Genomic DNA, 24,042 nt, shown 5'->3' with positions numbered 1-24,042 from the left:
GATGTAGCTTACTTTTCTATTTATTTAAATCTTCTTTAATTTCTTTTATTGTTGAGTTGTTTTCAGTCTACAGATGTGTTTTTATTTTGTTAGATCTTTCTTACATTTATTTTTAAAGATAAGTATTTATTTTTAAAATTTGGAACAAAGTCACATAACTTGCTTTCAAATTCACTACATAGACCTTTCTGGCCTTAGTCTCTAAATTCTCCTGCCTTAACCTCTCAAATTCTGCATTATAGGTGTGCATCATCAATTCTGACTTTTTGTGATATGGTAGCCAGCATTTGTTTTGTTTACTTGAAATCTCAAATACTATTGTGAATAGATACGAATATGGTTGACTTTTGAATATTCACATTGGACCTAGCATCCATGCAAACTTTATGTAGAGATATTTTATAAATTATTTCCGATTTTCTGCATACTCCAAAATGTCACGTGAAGGCTCACTGGGCAAAGGTGATTACATCAAGCTCAATGTCCTGAATTCAACCCTGGGACTCACACGGTAGAAGGACAGAACCAACTTTGGAAGACTTATTCTATGACCTGCATATATGTGGCATGATTCATGGGCACGGCAAAGTACGTGCACACACTATAAATAAATGTGAAAAATGCTAGGTGCAAATACTTGTCTTTCTTCCCAATTTGTATGTCTTAAATTGTTTTTTGCCACCTTACACTGGACAAAAACATTCTCAGTGTAAACATTCAGTCCCTCACTATCCAGTATAATTTTACTAGGAGTAGTCAGGGTGGGGGTTGAGTTGGGCTTGGATACTCTATTATGTTAAAAACCTTGATATTTATTTTTTGTTTTCCCACAGGTTTTATCATGAATAAATATTGAGTAGTGTGTGTGTACATGCATGCATATGTGCTCTCATGAGTGTGGGCTCATATTTGTGTGGGGATGTGCATATACACACATGCACATGCATATGCATAAGGAGATTAGAAGTTGATATTGGTTGTCTTCCTGATCACTCTCCACTTTACTGAAGCAGGGTCTCCCACTGCACTCAGAATTGTTGATTCTGGCTGGTCTAGCTAGCCAGCTTCCCCTTGGGATCCCCTACCTCTGACTCCTGAGTGCTGGGATTCTAAGTGGCTGCCATTACCTGGATTTTATGTGGACTCTGGAGACCTGAATTCTGGTCAAGGTGCTTACATGGCAAGTACTTTATCCACTGAGCCAGAATGTTTTATTTTTAAATTTTTATTTTATTTATTTGTTTGTTTCTGAGTGTGTGTGTGTGTGTGTGTGTGTGTGTGTGTGCACGTGTACACATATCATGGTGCATGTGTGTGGAGGTCAGAGGTCAACATGCAAGAGTTCTTTCCTTTTTCTACCACTTGGATCCCATGGATGGAACTCAGGTCATCAGGTTTGGCAGCAAGCATTTTACCTTTAAGCCATCTTGCCAGCCACCAAATGTTGAGCTTTACTAAATGTTTTTTTAGTGTTTCTAATGAGATGGTCATTATTTCTTATTTGTTTACTAATATGATAATTAAAGTATTATTTGAATATTGAAATAATTTTGTGTTTCCAAGATCAACTCCCCCATTGGGTTGGGAAATTGTCTTTTGTTCTTTCATTTGTTTGTTTTTCAAGACAGGGTTTCTCTGTGTAATAGTCCTGGCCATCCTGGAATACTCTTTGTAGATCCACCTCCTTCTACCTCCTGAGTACTGGCATTAAAGGTGTGTGCCACCACACCTGGCCTTTTTTTATTTTATATATTGCTAGATTAAATTTCAGTTTTCTTTAGTCTCTGACCTTTTAATCGCTATCATAAATAGAGATTGTTCATTTGGGGTTTTCTAACATTTCTTTTACTTTACTGTTCCCTTCATTTCAATGTGTTTTTCTCCTGTGGCTTCATCCGCTTTATAAAGGCTCCATCATCTGCTTCACCTTGGAATTCGAGTAGTCGGCTCTCTCTTCTAAAAGAGAGCTTTATTTATCACAGGTGGCTGCTAGCATTTTCATCGGAATATGACTATTTTATGCTGGTCTGCTGGATTGTTTTGAGGTATTTCCTTGGTTTGCTGATTAACTAGAACACAGGATGTTTTTTGTTTTTGTTTTGTTGTGGTTTTGGTATAGTGTGATATGAACACTCGCACCCTCCTGTGGGCTAATTCTGTGCCTCTTCTTTTTTCTATTTCTCGCTGGTTTTTTGTTGTTTGTTTTTGACCTGACTAAGAAAGACTGGATGCACCCTGTCTCTAAATGCAGTGTCTGCTTTCTAGTTGGAAAAAACTAGAACAGGTCGGGGAAAGTAGAATTCATGGGACCAGAGTACATTTCTTCATACAAAGACAACAGAATGTGATTTAATTCCTGTAGCTGAACTCAAAGGTGATGGAAATGGAGTGCAGGAGTGCACTGACTCTAAAACTGTCTTGATCTGGGGCCAAAAGGGAACCACAAGGACCTAAGACACAGGTGGAGAAGAAATGAAAAGGAGTCAAAGGTCACTGCTGGTTATGATTCTGCCTTCAGCTGGTATGGTTGGAAAACAGTAGCTTGGCTGACTGATTATTGCAGTCCTTGTCTCAAGAGCTGGGGGCATATAATCAGGAGAAGTCACGGGCTTTTCCTCCCCTTTCGTGGCAGGGCTTTCTATGATGTTTTAATCAGATTATGGAAAATGTGATTTATAGTCCAAAAATGTTTCCTCATCTGCTTTGATTGACATTGTAGCCAAAGTGGAGTTCTCCTCCAGCTCGCAGTGTGTTCTCGTTGGCAGCTTACAGTATGGTTTTGAGTGTCTGTCTTTCTCTTGTTGTTTCTGTGCAGCGTGGAGGTTTAGTGGTGAGCTGGGTTTGAAGACTGACAAGCAGACAAGACTGGTGTGTTGTCATCTAGATGTCCTGGAAGCATCCTGGAGGCTGGAGAGTTGGCTCTATGATTAATCCTCCAGAGGATCTGGGTTTGCTTCCCAGCATCCACATGGCAGCTCATAACAACAGCTTGTAACTCCATAGTTATGGGATATGACACTCTCTTCTGGCTTCTGTAGCTACCAGGCATGCATGTGGTGTGCATACACATATGCAGACAAAACATCCATACACATAAAACACCTGAGGTTTGTAGAGTAATATTAAATTTGTATTTTGTTTTTTGGTTTTTCGAGACAGTTGTTTCTCCATGTTGTTTTGGTGCCTGTCCTGGAACTCTCTTTGTAGACCAGGCTGGCCTCGAACTCACAGAGATCTGCCTGGCTCTGCCTCCTGAGTGCTGGGATTAAAGGTGCATGCCACCACCACCCAGTTTAAATTTGTATTTAAACTTGTTCTTGTTTAGTGTCCAATGTTCAGAGATCACAAAGAAGTTCAAAAAAAAATAATTCAATGCAATGAAGCAATAAAAAGTATTGTATAGACACACACATTTAATTAATCTGTGGGTAAGATAATGTTCTATAATAAATCCCAACCACGTATAGCTGTGTTAATGTGTAAACTGAAGGGAAGGGTTAGTAGTTGTCACTGGAATTGAAGGGTTTTACAGTCCAGTATTCAGTTGACTGACTAGCTAGGTGTTAAAGCCAATAGAAAGATTAGTCCATGGGCTGCAGGCATCAGAAAATAGTAGCATGACCAGTAAGTATTGGCAATAAAGGTGGTAAAGGGCTTCCATGAGTTGTTGATTGAGATTTGGAGCAAAGAACATTCATAATTTCATCTCTTCCTCTTGCTCAATTGCTTAAGGAAAAAGACCAACTTCCAGTTGTGAAGGAGACCACGGCATGGTTGTATTATCACAGCAAAGACATGGTGTAGTTAGGAGAACATTTGTGGAAAGTTTTGAAACTCTATAAGACAGTCTGTCTCTCTCTTGTGTAATCCCCTTGAGGCCTCTTCGGTCCCTGTGGTTCTCCTTTGTCCTCAGGTCAAAAGAGTTTTAGTGTCCCTAGGATCCTGTGCTCCATTCCTGTCCTCTTGTGAGTCCGGCTACAGGGATTAAATCTGTTGTCTTTGTATGAAGAAATTGACTTGGGTCCCATGAATTCTATTTTTGTCCACCCAGTTGTAGTTTTACCCAACCAGCTTGCTTTTGTTTTTAATCCCCTGAGCCTTTCTAATTTTTCCCGGGAGCCACACCTCTGGCTTTCCATTGATTTGAGTCCACTCACAAGGCCGTTTGTATAGTGCTTTCTTCACTCGCAGAATGAGTCACATCCTCCCATTTTTCAACAGTTTGATGGAAGACCCCCTCTCCCTCTCATCCTTTTCTTTTGTGACTATTGCCGTATGTTTAGGATCCAAGCATCCTTCTTCACGTCCTTTCTTCAGGAAAGAAAGCGGAGGATAAATGCTGCTGTTCTGCTTTCTAGTAAACTGAGAATGCACACAGTGACACTTTTGAAGATATTTGCCCAGCTGTATTTATGAGCTGACTGTGTCCTTCAAGGCTAGGATTAAAGTCTGTTTTCTTCCCTTTCCATCAAGAATGTCTGACAGGCTGTCATGGAATGTGTTACACATGTTTGACTTATTAATCCTTCACAAAGCCCCACTGGACTTTTCACTCACTGGATCACTAATGGAACGATGAACATGTTTGGTCTTCTCAGATACCAAAGTTAAGATGACTCAGCTATCATTTTTAAGTTAGGCCTTCATTTTCCTTTCTAAAGGTAGGGACTATCAATGCCATTCTTCACGCTCTCGGCTTCATAGCTGTCCTTCATGAGTTCAGAAAGATTGCCTCTGTAAGTGCAAGACCTGTCTTAGATATTCCCAGGTCTGTGCTGCAGGGGCATGCTGATCTAAAATGCCAACTGTATTTAATGTGTGACTCACTTATCTCTTCATTTTCATGAACTTTGAATCTGAGTGTGCAAATGAAGTGGCAACTTCATTTGATCACTGTTGAACCTTTGTACGGGCTTCCTCTTCAAACTCAGCTGTAGAAAACTGAAAACAATTATTCGTCTGAGATCTTTGTCTTCTCTGCTTACAGCCTCTCCATTCTGAGGCTAGATGGGAGGAATAACCAGAACTATTTTTAAAAATCCTAGAAATGAGGCCTGATAAGAGGGTATATATACTTTTTTTCTATATACTTCTCTCATTCCATATGTTTTTTAGAAATGGGCTAAGGAAGTATAATTTCATATTTTATATTGAAAATTTGCAGTTTTGACACTTTGTTCTTCCAGAAAACCTAAATCAGAGCCTTCCTGTGTGTTTCTTTTTCCTTTCCACAAGCTGGACTTACTTAAATGGTTTACTGAGTGAATTTAGGAAAAGTAGGAAGCACTCTAACTTGTGTGTGTAGCAGAAGTTTCTCCTGTCCCACCCAGTCTCCAGGTCCTATGTTTCTCCTGTTCTACCCTGCCCTGCAGTCCCACAGCCATCTATAAAATAATCATTCAGAGGCTTGATTTTAATTGGGAATTATATAGCCTGTGGCTCAGGCTTCTTACTAGCTAGCTCTTATAATTTAACTCAATCCATAACTATTAATCTATATAAAGCCATGTGTTCCGTGGCTTTACCTGCATCCCATTACATGTTGCTCCTTGGGCAGCCAGCTTGAGTCTCCCACTCTGCCTTTCTCTTCCCACTATCTCCCTTGGATTTTCCTGCCTGGCTCCATCCTGCCCTGCCAAAGGCCAATGAAGCTTTATTTATTAGCCAATGGGAGCAATACATATTCACAGCATATAGAAAGACATCCCACAGTGTTTGTGCATGTGTGTGTGTGTGTGTGTGGGGTGGTGGTGGTGGTGGTGGTGGTGGTGGTGTGTGTGTGTGTGTATGTGTGTGTGTGTGTGTGTGTGTGTGTGTGTGTGTGTGTGTGCATGTGGTACCGGTATTGCACCTAGAGCCTTAAGCATAGCAGGAAATGCTCTACCACTAAAGTATATCCACAGCTCACAAGTTATTCTTTGTTTTTTCTACCCCCAAGATGAGACTTCAGCCATGTTCCAAGGATTATTTTTCTCCCATTAAATAATAAAAACATAGTATAGACATAAATCAAAAATCCAAAATTTTGTTCAGTTTAAATTTTTCACTCTTAGGCTCGGGAGGATTGAGAAGTGGAGTAGGGAAGGTCTGTGTAGATGTGACATTTCCTGACTTATTTCATTTTCCACTGAATAGTTGAGGCTGCGGGCCCTTTAATATTAACCCAGAAGAGGAAAGGAACTAAAAGAAAAGTCCATTTGAACTGTATTGTTGTAAGCAAGTGATGGCGCTTCATGGCTATGGAGGTCTCTAAGGCTCAGTGTAAGACTCCTTCAGTGTAGAGACTGTCTCCCTGAGAACCTGACCTGCAGTTTCTGACTGAGCCATGCTGCTTCCATGTGGCACCCTTCCACTCTACTTGGCTATCTATAGCCCTCAACCTCTGGGGACTGAGGGTGCTTCATTTGTGGCAGGGGCTTTTGGTGTAACCAATGACCAAGGAACAATTTAGTCCTTAGCTTCACCATTCCACAGGGCTAGTGTCTGATGCCTGGAAAAGAGGCCTTGCTTTGAACATATGTTAAATTCACCACTGATAACCCCCTTTTCTTCTCTAGGCAAACCAAGCTACACTTTCCTAGCTTTGTTATTCAGTGATGGCTAACTCCGTGCCCCACAAATTCTGGAGGATGCACACTAACTTTCAAGAGTTCATCTGTAATCCCCTTCAATGGGCTTGAGGTAAGAGAGAAACTTCCTTCCCATATCATGGGTTAGAGAATGAACTTAGAACACAGCAGTAAAAATGCAAGCTTCTTCACTTCGGTGTATATTCTTGACCATGTCTTTGGAATGACTGGAGAGCTGAGTGCCTATGACCTCTGTGGTATGTTTTAAGACTTTGGGGTGTCTGTTGAAGCTAAAAACAACCAAAAACACCTCTCGTAAATAAAACTAGTTGGAAAAACAGATCTCAGATATGGCCTTTTTAAATATTAATTTTAATGTTATTTTATATGTATGTGTATGAACCTTGGTATATGCACATGTACCACGTGTGTGCTGTGCTCCAGGAGGCCAGAAGATGGCACTGGATCCCTTGAAACTGGAGTTATAGGTGGTAGTGAACTGCCATCCAGGTGCTGCGGTCTGAATCAGGACTCTAGAAGAACAGTAATTACTCTCAGTCATTGAGATTTCTTGATAGGACCCAGATAAAACTTTCTACTGTACTTATTTTAAAATTATCTATGAAAAGAGAGTAGATACAAAATTTGTTGATTATTTTTACTGATGGTGTTTCAAAACTTGTGATTTTTTTTTTTCAGAAAACAAGGCTATAAATCCAAAGCCAGAGTTTAGCTAATTTTAGGCAGCACGAAATAAATAGGAAGTCTGTGACTTGTTCCATCCATCTGCAGATTATAAATTCTTGCCAAAACCTTAAATATCTATGAAGGTTTTGCAAAAGTTGGTGCCTTGGGGCCATCGTTAGTGATGCTCTTCTCTTGAATTCCACCGATCTATGTCTATACATAGCAGTGACAGTTCTGAAATTTGTTCCACTATGGATCATGTCGGAAATCAAGGTTATCAATCAAGTTGCACTTTGGAGAGTCTAAACATTAGCAAAGATGACTCACTAGGGTTGTCACTGGAAAGGTCTCCCTAAAATCAACTTGACAAGTGGCTCTGTTTGAAGTTATGAGGAATTTCACAAGTAAATTACTTATTTATGCAAGAATCGTAAATGGAGACACAGTATGGCAAATGATTTTCTTGCCATGGGTCAGCTTTGATTGATTAGTAGTGGTGTCTGGAAAACCAGGGTAAGAAGGATTTTGAGACTAAATTTAGTTGCTGTGCTAAACAGTGGATCAGAAGCAGTCCATGGCATTGGGGAGATAGCACACTTGAATTCTTACTATGCTCAGTTATGACTAAACTATGTGAAGTCTCAGAGACAGTTCAACTTTCTGATTATAAAAGAATGTGGTTAAAGATGGTAAAAGTAATTTTACCCTTTTTTATGTCTGAAATCAATTTGAACATAAAGCTATATATTCTAAGAATTGTTGTTTTATATATATCATATATATAAACGTGTATATATATATATATATATATATATATATATATATATATATATATAACGTTAGAGAGAGAAGGAAAAAATTTCAAGTTTTTCAAAATACACAGATTATATTTGAAGGGCTTTAACACATTTTTTTTTTTTTTTTGAGACTGAGATCTTACCATGTAGTCTAGGGTGGCCTTGAACTTACACTCTTCCTGTCTCAGCTTCTTGAATATTGGGAATTACAGGTGTTTACTACTATGGCTGGCTCAAATAATACTCTAAACTGAAATTACAAAGTCACGAAAAATAGACAGACTTAGGAAGGAAACTAAACTTTATCCTGTTTTCATAGAATTGCTGAGGAGGCAAGAAGAAAGAAAGGATTTGAAAACAAAACCACCATTTCATGAAGAAGCGGGTGTGCTGTGGCCTGGCAAAGGAGTGAGAGCAGGCGGCCTTTCACTTTCTATCTGCTGATTATTGAGCTGCATTAGCAAATGGCTTGTCTATATAAATAGCATCCCATGTACATGGAACAAACCATACTACAACACAGAGATGCTTTGTGAGTACTCAGGTGGGTGTTTGCTTAGATAACAAACCTTTGGTTATGGAAATTGCTTGTTATTTCCACACACTTGGGGAACTTTTTCAGCAAATTAAAGCCTTGGAAATAATAGAGCTTCCATGCAGCAAGGACTAAGGCTGCCAATGGGTACACATCAGCAGTTATACTAAGCAAGAGTTTAACATTTTAAATAGACATGACCACGGCATCTGTAAAATTTCACATGGTAAAATAAGAAAACTTGAAGAAATACCAGGTTTAAAAATAATTTAAAAAATATAAAGAGATAAAAAGTGAACTGGGAGCATGCAGAAAAGGAATGGAAAGAAAAAATATTTCAAGATTATAAGTAGCAGGAAAAACAATGGGGTCTATAGAAGATATCTTTGAGGAAAAAATTGCAAAATAGGATACAACCTTAAAGATGGTAAAAAAAAATAGAGCTAGAAATTGTTGAAAACAGTATGTATATAAGGCAGGTCAGAGTTGGTCAGAGTCCAACCATGAGGCATAAACTAGACAGTAGTTGGATCTAGGGAAGTTTAAAGGTTTTGACTACAGTACCTGGTTAGAATCATCAAGGATTGGACAACATACTAGTTTTCTAGCTCTGCTACATCCTAAAGTGGCACAAATTGTAATATTTGCACAAAATAAATTTTAGTTTTTCACAATTCTGGAAGTTATAAGGCCAAGACCAGAGTGTTGGCAGGACTGCCTGCTTCTGAGGCCCTTCTCCTTGGCTCCTACCTGTCTGTCTGCCCTCTGGTGTTTCTATACTGTTTTCCTTCTGTGTCTATATAGGGTTTTCCTTCTATCTGTGTTTGTGTTCCAATTTATTCTTCTTTTAAGAACGAGGAGCCATGCTGTGGATTATGCTCATTCTTAATAATAAAGCTGATTGGCCGGTACCTGGGCAGGAAGAGATTGAGCACGAGAGCCAGACTAGGAGAATTCTGGAAAGAGGAAGGGTAGAGTCAGGAGTCGCCAGCCAGATGCGGAAGAAGCAAGATGAAAATGCTGTACTGAGAAAAGGTACCAAGCTACATGGCTAAACATAGATAAGAACTAAATATAAGAGCTAATTAGTTAGAAGCCTGAACTATAGGCCAAACATTTATAATTAATGTAAGCCTTGGAGTGATTATTTGGAAATGACTGCCAGATGAGGCAGGACAGAGAAGAGCCTCTGGTTACAGAACCACATTAATGACTTCATTGGATGTTTAAAAGATCCCAATTCTCCCCAAGTAGTTACATTCTGAATTACTTGGGGTTGGGACTGCAAAATGTGAATTTAAAGAGGACATAATTCAGCTCTTAATAGTAAGGAATAAAAAGGACTCAAAATACACAAATAGTAGTTTAGGTAGATAGCCATTCCTAGATATAAGGTAGATTACTCAAGGACATATGTGGTGGTATTGTGTTCCTCAAAATACTGTGCACCCTAATAAACTTATCTGGGGTCAGAGAACAGAACAGCCACTAGATATAGAGGCCAGAAAATAGTGGCACACACGCCTTTAATCCTAGCATTCCAGAGGCAGAGATCCGCATGGATCTCTGATTCAAGGACACACTGGAAACAGCTAGGCATGGTGACTCACCTTTAATCCCAGGAACTGATGGCAGAAAGCAGAAAGGTATATAAGGTGTGAAAAACCAGGAACTAGCGCTGGTTAAGCTTTTAGGCTTTTGAGCAACAGTTCAGCTGAGATTCATTTTGGATGAGGACTGAGAGGCTTCCAGTCTGAGGAAACAGGATCAGCTGAGGTACTGGTGAGGTGAGGTGGCTGTGACTTGTTCTGCTTCTCTGATCTTCCAGCATTCATCTGAATAACTGGCCTCAGGTTTTGATTTTATTAATATGACCATTTAAGATTCGTGCTACAGACATAAATCACCCAAGCCCTGGGAAACCTCCCTTCTCTTCTGCTATAGTTTGGGTGCTGAATATTCCCCCAAAGCCCATGTAAATGAAGACATCATCCCTGCAGTGGTGCTATTTAGACTTCTGGTAGACCCTTTCAGGAATTACATGACCTTGGTCACTCAGTCTTCCTTCTCTTTCTTATTTCAGACAAGAGCTTTTTATCTAATAAGTGTCCTGGACAGTAGCCCAAATCAACAGATAGACTTGATCTTGGACTTGAGTCAATGTAAAAACCTTTTTTACTTTGTAAGTAGCCAGTGTCCTATATTTCATGACAGTGACGCAAACCTGACTCACATACCTTTCCTCGTGTCTCTAATTCAGACATTCTGGAAAGAATGCATGTGGCTTACTGAAAGGCAAACTTTGCTAAGACTGTGATGCTGTCTAGCAGGAGATGCTGAGTTAGACCAGAACACTCTAGGGAGGTGTTGCATGGGGAGATTCCATGTGTTTCTAGTACAAGGGACTTTCTCTGTACTCTGGTTACCAAAAACCTAGTGCTGTAGAAGCCATGTATGCTGCTTCTACAGGATACTGCAGAATCTGCATGTATGATGGAGTCCACCTAGAGAAGCAGAGAAAGAGAAATTCCTTTCTCCTTTAGTGACTCTCTAGTGCCCTCCATTGACATTATGCCAGTTGACAACAGAAATGTTATATATACAGTTTAACTTCTTTATCACAGAACATGCAATGGAGGTGGATTTGTGTGTAAAGGTAATAAGTTAACAGCTGGTGCAGGAGATAGGTATGACATATTTGCTATTAGTGTTACTGAACATGACAACAAATGGAACAGAAAATAAAGTATGAAGGGATGCTCAGTACCATAGACCCTACAAGAGTAGTCTTTTAAGGTCATCAACTACTTATATAGTGTATTGTTTATATGTTTAGTCTTTTGAATTAAGTTCTTTAAATTCAGAAGAATTCCACAAAATTGCATGGATTCTTGTTCAAGAAAATACTATTTGCACTTTACATGCAAGGCAGAGGAGACGGTGACTGAAGAAATCAAGTGATGGGATTCAGACTTAGTAAGTCTTTTCTTGGATAAAACATTGACATTGTTGTCTTTTAGGTCATGTATCTTTGGGATATGAAGGGATAGCACAATGTAACCTCAAGCTACATCCAGAAATGACTGTCTCTTTTGACCTATGTTAAAAGTGTTTTAATGAAGCCGGGCGGTGGTGGCGCACGCCTTTAATCCCAGCACTCGGGAGGCAGAGCCAGGCGGATCTCTGTGAGTTCGAGGCCAGCCTGGGCTACCAAGTGAGTTCCAGGAGAGGCTCAAAGCTACACAGAGAAACCCTGTCTCGAAAAACAAAAAAAAAAAAGTGTTTTAATGAATATCTTCCAATAAACATTCATCTTTGTATATATCTATGTTTATTTCTAAAACTGATTTTTTCTGTTTAGATACATTTCCATGATTAGATATTAGTTATTGATCATTATGATGATAAAATACTTGGGCATATATTTGTAAAGGAGGAAAGATTTATTTTGGCTCCTGGCTTCAGAAGTCTCAGTTCATGATTGTCCAACTTCATTTCAGTAGGTCTGTGGTGAGGCAGATGAGCTAAGATGTACTTTCAAAATCATGCCTCAAGTCACTGATCTTCTCCAGTTAGGCCAAACTTTTTACAGGTTCTACAAACCAACGAGTAGTCCAGTTTATTATGATTTCATTGTTGGACCCATCCACTGACTGGATCACTACTCTCCTAATGCAATAATATCCCAAAAGCCCTATCACTGAAAATCGCTTTAAAGAATAGCTTTAACTCATCAGCCATTTGGGATGTTCTTCATATTCAAAGCACAACAAACTCCATCCTTCACTGTAATGTTTCACCCAGAACACTATTTGCTAAATACTCAAGAAACATTTGTTGACTAAGATACTGACAAATCATGGGAATGCAGAGAAAACTTACCGAGTTTTGCCTGGTTGGTTCCATTCAATAATAATGTTGAGTCTTTGTACCACCAATAGGTGCTAATAGATTTGTTGGAGACTCTCATATTAGCTTTCAAATTATATGACTACACATGCAACTTCACTGTCCACAAGAACAGAACTACCACAGACACAGAGGAAATTGAAACAATTATCATTGACTAATAAACTCTGAAGAGATACATTCAAAAGTATAGACGAAATTGATAGTTTTGTAGGAAAATATTATTGATCAAAAGTGATGATAAACAATATGCGAAATGTAAATAGACATATTTTATTATAATAAATAAAGTTGGGCTGGAGAGATGGCTCAGTGATTAAAAGCACTGACTACTCTTCCAGAGGATCCAGGTTCAATTCCCAGCACCCATATGGCAGCTCACAACTGTCTGTAATTCCAGTTCCAGGGACCCGACACCCATGGCAAAACACCAATGCACATAAAATAAAAATAAATAATTAAAAAAAGAAATAAAGTTGTCCAAGGATTATCTAGCAAGAAATATCAAGCCTGGGGGTTGAAGAGATGGACCTGCAGTTAAGAGCATTGGCTCCTCTTCCAGAGTACCTGGGTTCAATTCTCATAACCCACAGGGTGGTTTTCAACTGTCCATCTTTAACTGTAGTTCTCAGGGATCCCTTTCCCTCCTTTGGTCTCCTTGGATACTAGGCATGCAAGTGGTGCACAGACATATGCAAAGGAGGAACACATTTTTAAAGAAAGGAAGAAAGAATATCAAGCCCATGGAGGAAAGATACCCAGCATGGATCGTTGGCTTCCATATACATACATATGTGCATGTCTGTTGTGTGATACTATTTCAGGAGAGATGTGAATAAATGTCTGCTCACCCAAGATAAGGAACTGATGGTAGACCAAAGTATGAATATTACCAAATCGCAACTTGAATCAACAAGTATTACTAGGGTCACAAATCAGTTTTATTTGGGTTACTTGCAGAAATAGGGGTGAGGATTTACTTACAGGAGCAGAAATGACTCAAATACAGATGCATTACCAATTACCACAGCATGAATGACAGTTCACAAAAGCTGGAAACCTGGAATACATGGCATAGCCTACAAGCAACTCAACAAGTTGGAGAGTGTCCTTTCCAGGTGGTGCTGTTGGTCTGTACCTTTTCTGGGGAACTCAGCTTATCTGAGCATTTTCTGGGCACCATGGCTGGTCTTGGCTTCTTCCAGGCAGCTGGGCTTGTCTGAGAGTGACTCTCAGCAGCAGTCTTTATTGTTTATATTCTCTTGGCTAGGGAGGGGCCTAGTGAATCTGGTCAGTTTCAGGGAGTTCCTGAAGATATTTTGAATTGTTTCAATCCTGACTTAAAAAGCTTTCCTTGTGGGTGAAATAGTTCACCTCCTTTTAGAATATTCTGTTGTTTCACCTCCCTTTGCAAATCCTATGTCTTAAGAAGTTTCTTTCCAAAATGGAAGGTTTTAATCTTGGAAGAAACTGATACACAACAGTGCTTTAACACCCACACATGTACACACACTCAGACTAACAAGTACATAGAGTACACATACACAGCACACCACTGACACAGCAAATTACACACAATTAAGAAACAAGAAATACCAAGCCCAGAGGTATTCACAGTTGACACCTCTCAAACCTCCATATAATAATCCCAATACTATTTCAACTATTAGAGTTCATAATGAATAAAACTTTCAAATGCTGTCTATGATGCCAGAAAGCAACTCTCCCAAAGCTTATTAAATGTAGTTTGGAACATGAAAATCATTGGCAAGTGTGACTTTTGAGTTTCAATGTAAAGCTGTAAGTGATTAGTTAACAGCAGCTATTAGTAATTGAAGGAATGGTATGCACCAAGTACCTATCGGTAAAGAACAAATGGTTAAATATTAAGAAACCTACTGATTTAATCAATACAATAATAATTTAAAGGTTTGGAAACAGGGACCATCATTGTAGTTGTTGAAAAGGCCCTTGGTCTAATTCAGTATCTACTCATGAGAAAGCCACACAGGTAAACAGCAGTAACAATAGCATGCTTCAATTTCTTTTAAAACAAAAGAACATAGGGTTGATAATTCACACATGTTTACACAATCTGGATAGATGGAACTTGGATTTGAATCTAGATAGCCTTTTGATTAGAGATGTCTTATTCCTACACCTTTAGGATAAACACTAGTGCAGTTGTTGTTGTTGTTTTTCTCTTTGGGGGCCTACCACCCAGCTCCCAAATAAATACACAGAGACATATTCTCACTTATGAATGCTCAACCTTAGCTTTGCTTGTTTCTAGCCACCCTTTCTTAGCTTAAATTATCCCATCTATCTTTTGCCTCTGGGCTTTTACCTTTATTTCAGTATATCTTTCTTTCCTTCTTATTCTATGTCTGGCTATGTAGCTGGGTGACTGGGCCCTGATGTCCTCCTCTTCTTCTCTTTTGCTTGCTCCTTGCTCTCTTCCCTAAATTTCTCCTCCTATTTATTCACTCTACCTGCCAGTCCTGCCTATTTCTTTCTTCTGCCTTCTTATTGGCTGTTCAGCTTTTTATTAGACCAATCAGGTGTTTGAGGCAGGCAAAGTAACACAGCTTTACAGAGTTAAACAAATACAACACAAAAGAATGCAACACATCTTTGCATCATCAAACAAATATTTCACAACATTAACAAATGTAACACATCTTAAACTAATATTCCACAACACACTAGAGCTTCCCAACCTTCTTCATGCTGTGGCATCCAAAGTGCTAACAATTTTATCACTTGCTGAAATGAATGCTCCATGACTGCTAGTAGAGACAACGAGCTTAGGTCTTGGGCCACCTCAGACCCAGCCAGCTAAGCTGCTGCGGGGGTTGAGGGAATTAATATTTTTGACATATTTTAACTTTTGGAAGTTTTCATACACCACAATGCCTCTAGAACATATATGCATACACACACACACACACATACATATATATGTATAAAATCACACCAGAATCTGGTGTGTGCTACATATAATATTTCAAATCAGTGAGAAATAAAATAGACTATTAATTTGGGACTAAAATAGCTGAAGTTACATTTAGGGGAAAGTATAGCTGAATCTATGAACTTCTAAAATTTCAGGAATGCTTTTAAAAGAATAAATAATTCATGAAAAGTATATGAATTAAAAAAATAACAATTCAGGTATAAGTGAGACTTTTCTAAATAAGATTTAAAAAATGCCAAAGTAGAAAAAAACATATTTGTAAAGAACTATGTTTTAAAAGAAAGAAACTTTATGTAAAGCAGTAAATACTCTTAAGCAAAATAAAAAAAAAACCTGGAAAATTGCAAAAATACATTTTTCATGAAATATACTGATAAAATCATTAATAAAAGGCATGCCACAAAGTGAAAATTAGTCAATAGTATAAGTAGGTTCTTGTCAGACAAAAAAAAGTTTAACTGGATTATACATATATGACCTTATGTTCATTTTTCTTCAAAATTAAAAAAATGCATATGATAGCAAAGGAAACATACCAAGGAGGGATCATTTCCCACACATCAGATTGTTGCAAAGGATTAAGATGTTAGATAATACAATATTGTTAATGGGGGTGTGGGGAAAGGTAGATTTTCATCTCCAGCCTGGATGAATTGATCTTGAGTATCCTGTGAAAAGCAATTTAATGAAATCCACCAAATTAACCATAAATAGAACTTCTTGTCCAGGGATTCGAATTTGAAGAAGTTAGTTAGTGAGCATACATCTACAAAATTAAAGACAAGTATACACAAAAAGTGTATCACAGCATCATTTGGTATGAAAAGTTAGACAACCAAAATGTTCAGTAATAGGGAAAGAAGCACATCTTTTAAAAATAAAGAAGACATATTATCCACAATACAGAGAAATCATATTCCTCTATTTGTAAAGCAAAGGAACCAGATAAATAACTTTAAAGTGCTTGTGTGTGTGTGTGTGTGTGTGTGTGTGTGTGTGTGTGTGTGTGTGTGAAATGATAGGGGAAAATGCTGAGAAATGTAATTGAGCTGCATAAGTGGCCAAGGATCTGGAGTATGAAAGAGGTCTCTGTTCTGTCCTGGTTGAAGTTTTTTCTTTCCTGTATATGTGTTCTTTATTTTTATTTCAAAATAGAAATAGGAAATTGCTTTTAGTAATACTGATCATTTTCAGGTGTTTGGGATGGGAATCATCACACTGACCTTTTCCAGAATGACCACCCTCTCTAAATAAAGCACTTTATAAAGCATTTTGAAGATGCTGATGTTTTTGTGGTTGCAACCATGCCTTTGTGGTTCATGTTCTAGTTAACTGAACATGTATTCGTGGTGGTAAGAAGTAGATTCTGGGGCCTACAAGATTTAATTTTACCCTGATCTTGTTTTTTTCCCCCAATCTTGTGTAATATCCTTTGAAAATGGATCTCCAGAATTTTCCAGATAGGGTGTGTGTGTGTGTGTAGGGGGGAGGGGGTTGGTGTTGGTGCAAGTACACATGAAAGTAGAGAAAAGGTGAAGTCAGCTATCTTTTAAGTGTCTTTTTCTGACTGTTTTGCTCTTAGGCAACTCCTGCTGTGGGTCATGTTTTTGTGTAAAAACCATCTCAAGTTTCAAACCCTTCACTTAGAAATATAGAGTGCAGGTAGTTGGTAAGTCTAAGAACTGCTACTTTTGCTCCATTCATAGAAGTTTTATGGTAAAATGTTTGTTCTTATTATTAGTAGCTTAGTTTTAATAATATACAGTGAATCTGGTGCAGACCTATCTCTTTACCCTCTATATTCTTTTTCTTAAAAATTAAATCCTTATATACTGTGTCTTTGGAATAATTTTATAATTATTACTTCATGAAACCATATTTTAAATAACTTAGAAAAAAGAGGAGTTTAAAATAATGATATAATAATACTGGCTTATATGTTGCCTATGTAAGTTTAAGCTTAGCACTATTCTTTTGAGGTGTGAATCTCATTTACTTTATAGTCTCATTTTGTTTCAGTCTTAAGGACTCCATTAAGGACTCCTCATACTATTGTATGAGGGTAGATTATATCCAAACACTCCGAACTTATGTTTATGTGAGGTTGTCTTAATTGCACAATTTTGTGCATATTTTTATTTTAATTACAATATAATTACATCAGTCCCTCCTTCCCTTTCCTCTCTCCAACCCTTTCCATATCCCCTCAATACAATCCTCCCTTGCCAACTATTCCCTCTCAAATTCATGTCCTCTTCCACTTTGAATATTATACACACACCCATACACACACACACACACACACACGTATATAAATACAACCTGATGAGTCTGAAAAAAAAAGAATTGTTATTCTTATATATCAGATTGTTTGCTACAAAATAATGGGACATAATATAATACAATTTCAAAGATAAATTGTGTTTTAAGAACAAACTAGCTGTGTTCCTTGGTGAAAAAGAATCCAATGGCATCATACTTTATACATGTATAAAATGTATTACCTACTTAGTTTTTAGCCATTGAACTGTTAAAAAGAATAAGCCCAAGGCATCCTAGTTAATGAAACTTTAAAACTTCTGCTTGAAATTATAATTTAAAGGTTAAAGAAATTCAATGAATTCGTGTTCGGTAAGTGAGTAGGTTTTAAAAATGAATCAGTCAGAGATGTTACATATTATTAGTAGTTTTAAACATTTTTAAAAATACATTTGGTATTTTGTGTTTCATTTTTAGAAAATACAACTTGGCATGAATGTCTTTCAGATAATTGCGTTTGAAATTGCAGGAAAAATTTCATGTGTAACAAATGCAGCATTAAAATGGCTCCATGACACAGATCTTGAAACAAATTGTAGCATTAGTCATCCTTAAACATCAATAAAGAGTCTATTTCTAGATATAATTACATTTACTGGTTTGGAAACTATTTTCTCCTTATATTAAAGAATATTACTTTTATTAAAAGTCTCTTGGGGTCTGGTGACATTTTACTGATTGAGTTTGAAAGCAAAGAACAAAGAGATGTTCCTTCTTATATGCTGCATATGTGGGTTTTAAAGTTAGGAAGATCTGGATTTGATTCTCAGGTCTGCAAGTAAACTGATGGTGAGCATGGGAAAGATGTTCAACGCCCTGGACTGAGAACACTGACTTCAAATGATGGTGTGGACAGTAATGATAATGTGTCTTGGGCATTTATCACTGTGTCTGACACACACGGTGTTGCCGGTGGAAGATAAATTTCCTTATTGGTGCCTATAAGTTGAAGCATCCTCCCTACTTTCTTCTTAGGCAGATTCAGGGTCACATGGATTCATTTGGAGTAGAAATCTGTGTGGCGTGAGAGATAAGGATCTAATTTCTTTCACATGTTGCTATCTAGTTTTCTGAGCACATTTGTTGAATACACTTTCTTTTCTCCAATTTATATATTTGGCCTCTTTGCCAAAAATCAGGTGGCTATAGGAATGTGAAATTATATATGGAACTTTAATTTTGTTCAGTTGACTGTGTCTGGTTTTGTGTGTGTGTGTGTGTGCCAGACCTATGCTGTTTACATCACTGTGGCTCAGTAGTATAACTTGATATTGGGGATGATGACCCCTCCAATGTTTTCATTGTTTAGTATTGTTTTGGCTATCCCAAGTCTTTTGTGTTTCCATATGAATTTTAAGATTTTTTTTTCAATTTCTGTAAAGAATTGCATTGGAATTTTCATAGAGATTGCAGTGCATCTGTAGGTTGCTTTTCATAGGATGGCCATTTCTGAAATATTAATCCTACCAATCAATGGGTTACCTTACTTTGAGTTATTGATCAGTGGAGTCCAGTGGACACCCAAAACAATACAGGCCATCAGCATTACTCTTAGTTACCCACCAAAACTGGATAAGATCATGTTTCTGAAGACACCACATATTTGAGTCATAGGACAGTTGAGAAATCAAGCTTATATTGATCTGGAATCTTTCCTACTGGCTAGCTTTAATAGTGCTGGAAGGTTCTGTACATTATTATGTTAGAGAAAATTAATCAAAAGTGTTATCAAGCTATGAACCCTTTGAGATAAAATAATGTCTGGCCTGGAAAGATATGTCCATAGGTGTGATGGTGGCAAAAATGTTTTTGGAGTAACCAACTGCATTCTGACTGTATTTAAGGCCTGTTCCACAAGGTGGAACTCATGCCTGGTACTGTTAGCTTGAACAAGAACCTGTGGCTTGGAAAGTTCTAGGTCTTTTTTTTTTTTTTTTTGGTTTTTCGAGACAGGGTTTCTCTGTGTAGCTTTGCGCCTTTCCTGGAACTCACTTGGTAGTCCAGGCTGGCCTCGAACTCACAGAGATCCGCCTGGCTCTGCCTCCCGAGTGCTGGGATTAAAGGCGTGCGCCACCACCGCCCGGCGGAAGTTCTAGGTCTTAGGAGAACACCTACTACTACTATTTGGCCAAATGGGCATAGTATTACACTACTCCCTACATAATTATCTTATACCCATAAATAAGTATATTTCTCAACCCTCATCAGAGAATATTCTTTATGTAGTAGACATTAATTAATACAAAGATGCACAACTAGCCAAAGTGCAGAGAATAAGAGACTTTCAGGTTTACATGGGACATTAGTATCACTTCCATTCTCCCAAGGATCAGGGGGCATCACAGAAGAGGAGGCTGATGGTAAGAGCCAGAGGCAGTCGACGAGTGCCCTGAAGCAGTGTTTCTACATGACGAGGTTATTGCACATTTGAACTCACAATAGTTGTGACTTCATAAACAAGGCTGCATAGTCAAAATGTCAGTATTGATGTGGGAGGTACTCATGAAGTCACACCCTTAGCTGAGGAGCTATTGGCAATTGATGGCCACTGTGGAAGAGTCAATTTTCTTTTTCAGATGCCTGTGCTCTCGTAGATGGCCCAATTATCATTCACTTACTGGCAACATTGAATAGACTCAGTAAGTTTAAAAAAGAACACATGAAGTCTATTGTCTAATAGATTCTATTGTTGTGTATCATCTGTACATGTTTATGAATAAAAAAGTATGGTATGTGACATTTGGTACCTGATTTCTTTTACTTAACATATTTTTAAATTTCATATGTGTCATAGCATGTATTAGTAATTCATTCCATTTTATAGATGAATAATATTCAATTATATAGCCCTATCATATTTTTCTTTATAAAAAGTTATTTTAATTATGTGTGTGTGTGTGTGTGTGTGTGTGTGTGTGTGTGTGTGTGTGTGTGTGTGTTTGGGTATGTCCATGTGATTGTAGGTGCCTACAGAAGCCAGGGGTGCTGTTTCTCTCTAGAGCTCGAGTTCCAAGTGGTTGTAAGCTGCCCAACATTGCTGCTGAGGACTGATCTCAGATCTGCTGGAAGAGTGATATGTGCTTTTAATCATTGAGCCTTCTTTCCAGCCCTTACCATGTTTTCTTTATCCATTCATAGGCATTTAGATTATTTCCACATTTCTTGTCTAGTATTAGTTGTGTTTTCTGAATATTCATGTACTGTTATACCCAGACTGTTGTATACCACAAAGAAGGAGAAAGACAATACTTGTGGGTTCCAAAGACTTTAATAACTCACCACATAAGCAGTTCACTGATCAATCAGGGCTAAAGGACAAGGACTCGGTGCCTTGTTTCTTCTGATAGTCCCAAGTAGGGGCAGAAATGGGGTTTATAAGCACAAAAATCACAAACATTTGTTGCCAAGTTACAATTACATTTTTCACCAATCAGAAGTCAAAGATTAGGACTTTCCTTGTGTGTTCCACCATTGTCAGCTGACACAGAATGTAAGTCTTTCAGTCCAACCAACCAGATATACTTGTTCTTTCTGTTGTTAGGAACAGACATTATGTCTTAGAGAACTGAGGGGCATAACAGACTATTTTTATTGTCTAAGGAGGGGGTTGGTCAGCCATTGGAAAGTTCTCAGCTCCCCTAGGGCTTGAGAACCTGAACTTTATTTCACCATACAGGTAAAATGGAGTCTGAAGTCAAAATGGCAGTTCTTAGGACAAGGTGCTTTTGCCTGCTCCTTTCAGTACAATGTTTTTGTCTGTAGACAAGATGTGTAGGGGATGTAGAAATTTGTCATCAACATCAAATGACAGAGTGGTCAAGTAACATAACTGGTGTGTGTCCGTTAGACTGTATTTAAGGTGTTTGGTATATCTAATGAGAATTGCTTCAGTTTACTCACACTGCTAGTTGGTTTCAAACTTGAGATCAGAAATCAGGTCTGTATGACTTTAAATTACACTTATACTGTGCATGAGATGAAACAACAGCTCATCATACTTGACTTTCAAATAGAATTGACAAATGTCATCAGATTTCCAAGAGATTTTTAATGAAAATAATATTCTTTAGTATGAAGATGAAAATAGTTTCTAAGCCAGTAAATGCCATTATGTCTGGAAATAGAATCTTTATTGATGTGCAAGGATGAGTAATGCTACAATTTGCTTCAGGATCTGTGTCATGGAGGCATCTTAATGCTGAGCTGATCATCTATGAATTTATCCATTATTTCAAGCACGTTGGCCTAAAACGGATTCACACAAGAGTTTGCTGTAGCAAGGAAGAGTGGGGAGTGATAGAAGGTTGCACTGCCTGGGGAAATGATAACAGAATGGACCCTCAAGTTAGAGAGGAGCAAATTTAGACATGTATTCAGGGCTAGGCGCTCTCATGGACAGAACAGCAGCGGCAAGTCCTGAAGTGGAAAGGGCGCATCATATGGAAGACAAAGCAAGAAGGCTTAAGAGCCTTAGGCCTAATTCATTAGTGGAACTCTTCAAACGTCTCAAAGAATGCAATTTCCAGGCTCCTTTATGTCCCATTTTCAAATCTCCTTTGAAACAGAAATAGTTTGCTTAGAGAAAAAGTGCAGGCGCAGCACAGTAGCTGTCTTCCTCTTCAATAACCAATGCAGATTTTTCTGTAAATAAAGATAAATCCCAAGGACAACCTTTTAAAGGAAATCTCTATGGTATTTCCTCAAGAGGTTTTTATTCAACATATATATATATATATGTACAAGATAAATATATATACATATATATGAAAGCTAACAATGTTTATTGTGATTATGATAAACAATGTCAATGCCTGTTGTATTAGTCAGGAGTTTCTAGGGCAACAGAATTTAGAGAATTAATCTCTCTCTCTTTTTATGTGTGTCTCTCTCTCTCTCTCTCTCTCTCTCTCTCTCTCTCTCTATATATATATATATATATATATATATATATATATATATATATATGATTTATTAGAATGACTTACAGGCTGCAATCTAGCTAATCCAACAATGGCTGGCTGTGAATAGGAAGTCAGTAGTTGCTCGGTCCACCAGGCTGAATGTCTCAGCTGGTCTTCAGTGTACACTACAATCCCAAAGAAGGAGGCTCTAACGCCGATGAAGGAATGGACTTGCTGACAAGGCAAGGGTGAGCAGGCAAGGAGAAAGGCTTCCTTCTTCCATGTCCTTTATACAGGCTTCCAGTGGAAGGTGTGGCCCAGATTAAAGGCTTGTGTCTTCCCACCTCAAGGATCTGGATTGAAGGCCTGTCTTCCTACCTCAAACATCTGGGCTAGAAGTGGTTCTTCCTACTTCACATTAAACAAAAATTCCTCACAGGTGTGCCCTCTGGTTTTTGTATTTTAGTTAATTCCAGATATAGTCAAGTTGACAACCAAGAATAACCATCGTATTTGTTCTAACTGTATAGAAATTTATTGAATTGTGTAGACTTTGGGTCTGGTTAATTTTGTGGTGTGATGTTTTTATTTATTTGCAAGTTTTTTTTAAATAATAAAGTTTATAAAGTTTAAAACACAGTTAATATAGTAGTACTTGTCAAAAGATGGCATCATAACAGATGGTGTGGTATTTTGTAAATAATAAATGTTTATTGAGTGAACAAATGATTGTGTGAATGAAATACATTTGTATTCTCCAGAAGATTTTATGACATCACATACTTAATTCAAGAAATTTCTGACTTATGTATGCTGTTTTATATGTAACATCATGTAACTTACATTGTTATAACTTACAAATTATTTTATAAACAAATATATAATAGTGCATTATTTTATTTTATTGTTTTTTATGATTTTATTAGTTTATATAATATAGAATAAGCATGATAATAATGCTAAAGCACTATTGTTGGTGAAGCTTTAGGGTTACAAATGTTAAAAAATAAAAAAAAACCTTAAATGTAATTTTCTTTTTAGCAATTCATGTGCCAATGATGGAGGTATTTGAATATGTGGTTAAATATTTTACACTTCTCCAACTGAAGCATCCTAATATTGCTTCTAGATGACTCAATGTGTGTTTATATTTTTGGTGCTCATTTGCAGGCTTTATTCAGTTTTTCATTTTGGCTTTTTCCTTTTCTAAAATAAATCAGTCCTAATGAAATTATGGTTCTAGTGTGAAAAACAGGGCTTTGGATTAGGGCTATACATATCACTTATGTGAACTATTAAGTAACTGAAAAGATGAGAAATGTGCATTTCATGTGACTATCTTATTGAC

At 37.7% G+C, this 24,042-nt stretch overlaps 1 long non-coding RNA gene across 1 annotated transcript in view; it reads left to right on the top strand.

Moving 5' to 3' along the window:
- The window catches only part of LOC128109433 (uncharacterized), a 41,995-nt gene extending 18,337 nt beyond the window's left edge, over window positions 1-23,658 (top strand). Inside the window, exons 2-4 of the long non-coding RNA XR_008217818.1 lie at window positions 6,558-6,681; window positions 8,373-8,597; window positions 22,769-23,658. This is a non-coding gene — a long non-coding RNA (uncharacterized LOC128109433). The remainder of the gene's footprint in view (window positions 1-6,557; window positions 6,682-8,372; window positions 8,598-22,768) is intronic.
- Window positions 23,659-24,042: the final 384 nt, after the last annotated feature.

This window comes from Peromyscus californicus, unplaced genomic scaffold (genome assembly GCF_007827085.1).
Source record: "Peromyscus californicus insignis strain IS unplaced genomic scaffold, ASM782708v3 Scaffold_14__1_contigs__length_90479793_seg_2, whole genome shotgun sequence".
In the NCBI taxonomy this organism is placed as follows: Eukaryota; Metazoa; Chordata; class Mammalia; order Rodentia; family Cricetidae; genus Peromyscus; species Peromyscus californicus.
Note: the sequence above shows the minus strand (reverse complement) of the source record. Positions and strands in the feature narration are given on the sequence as shown.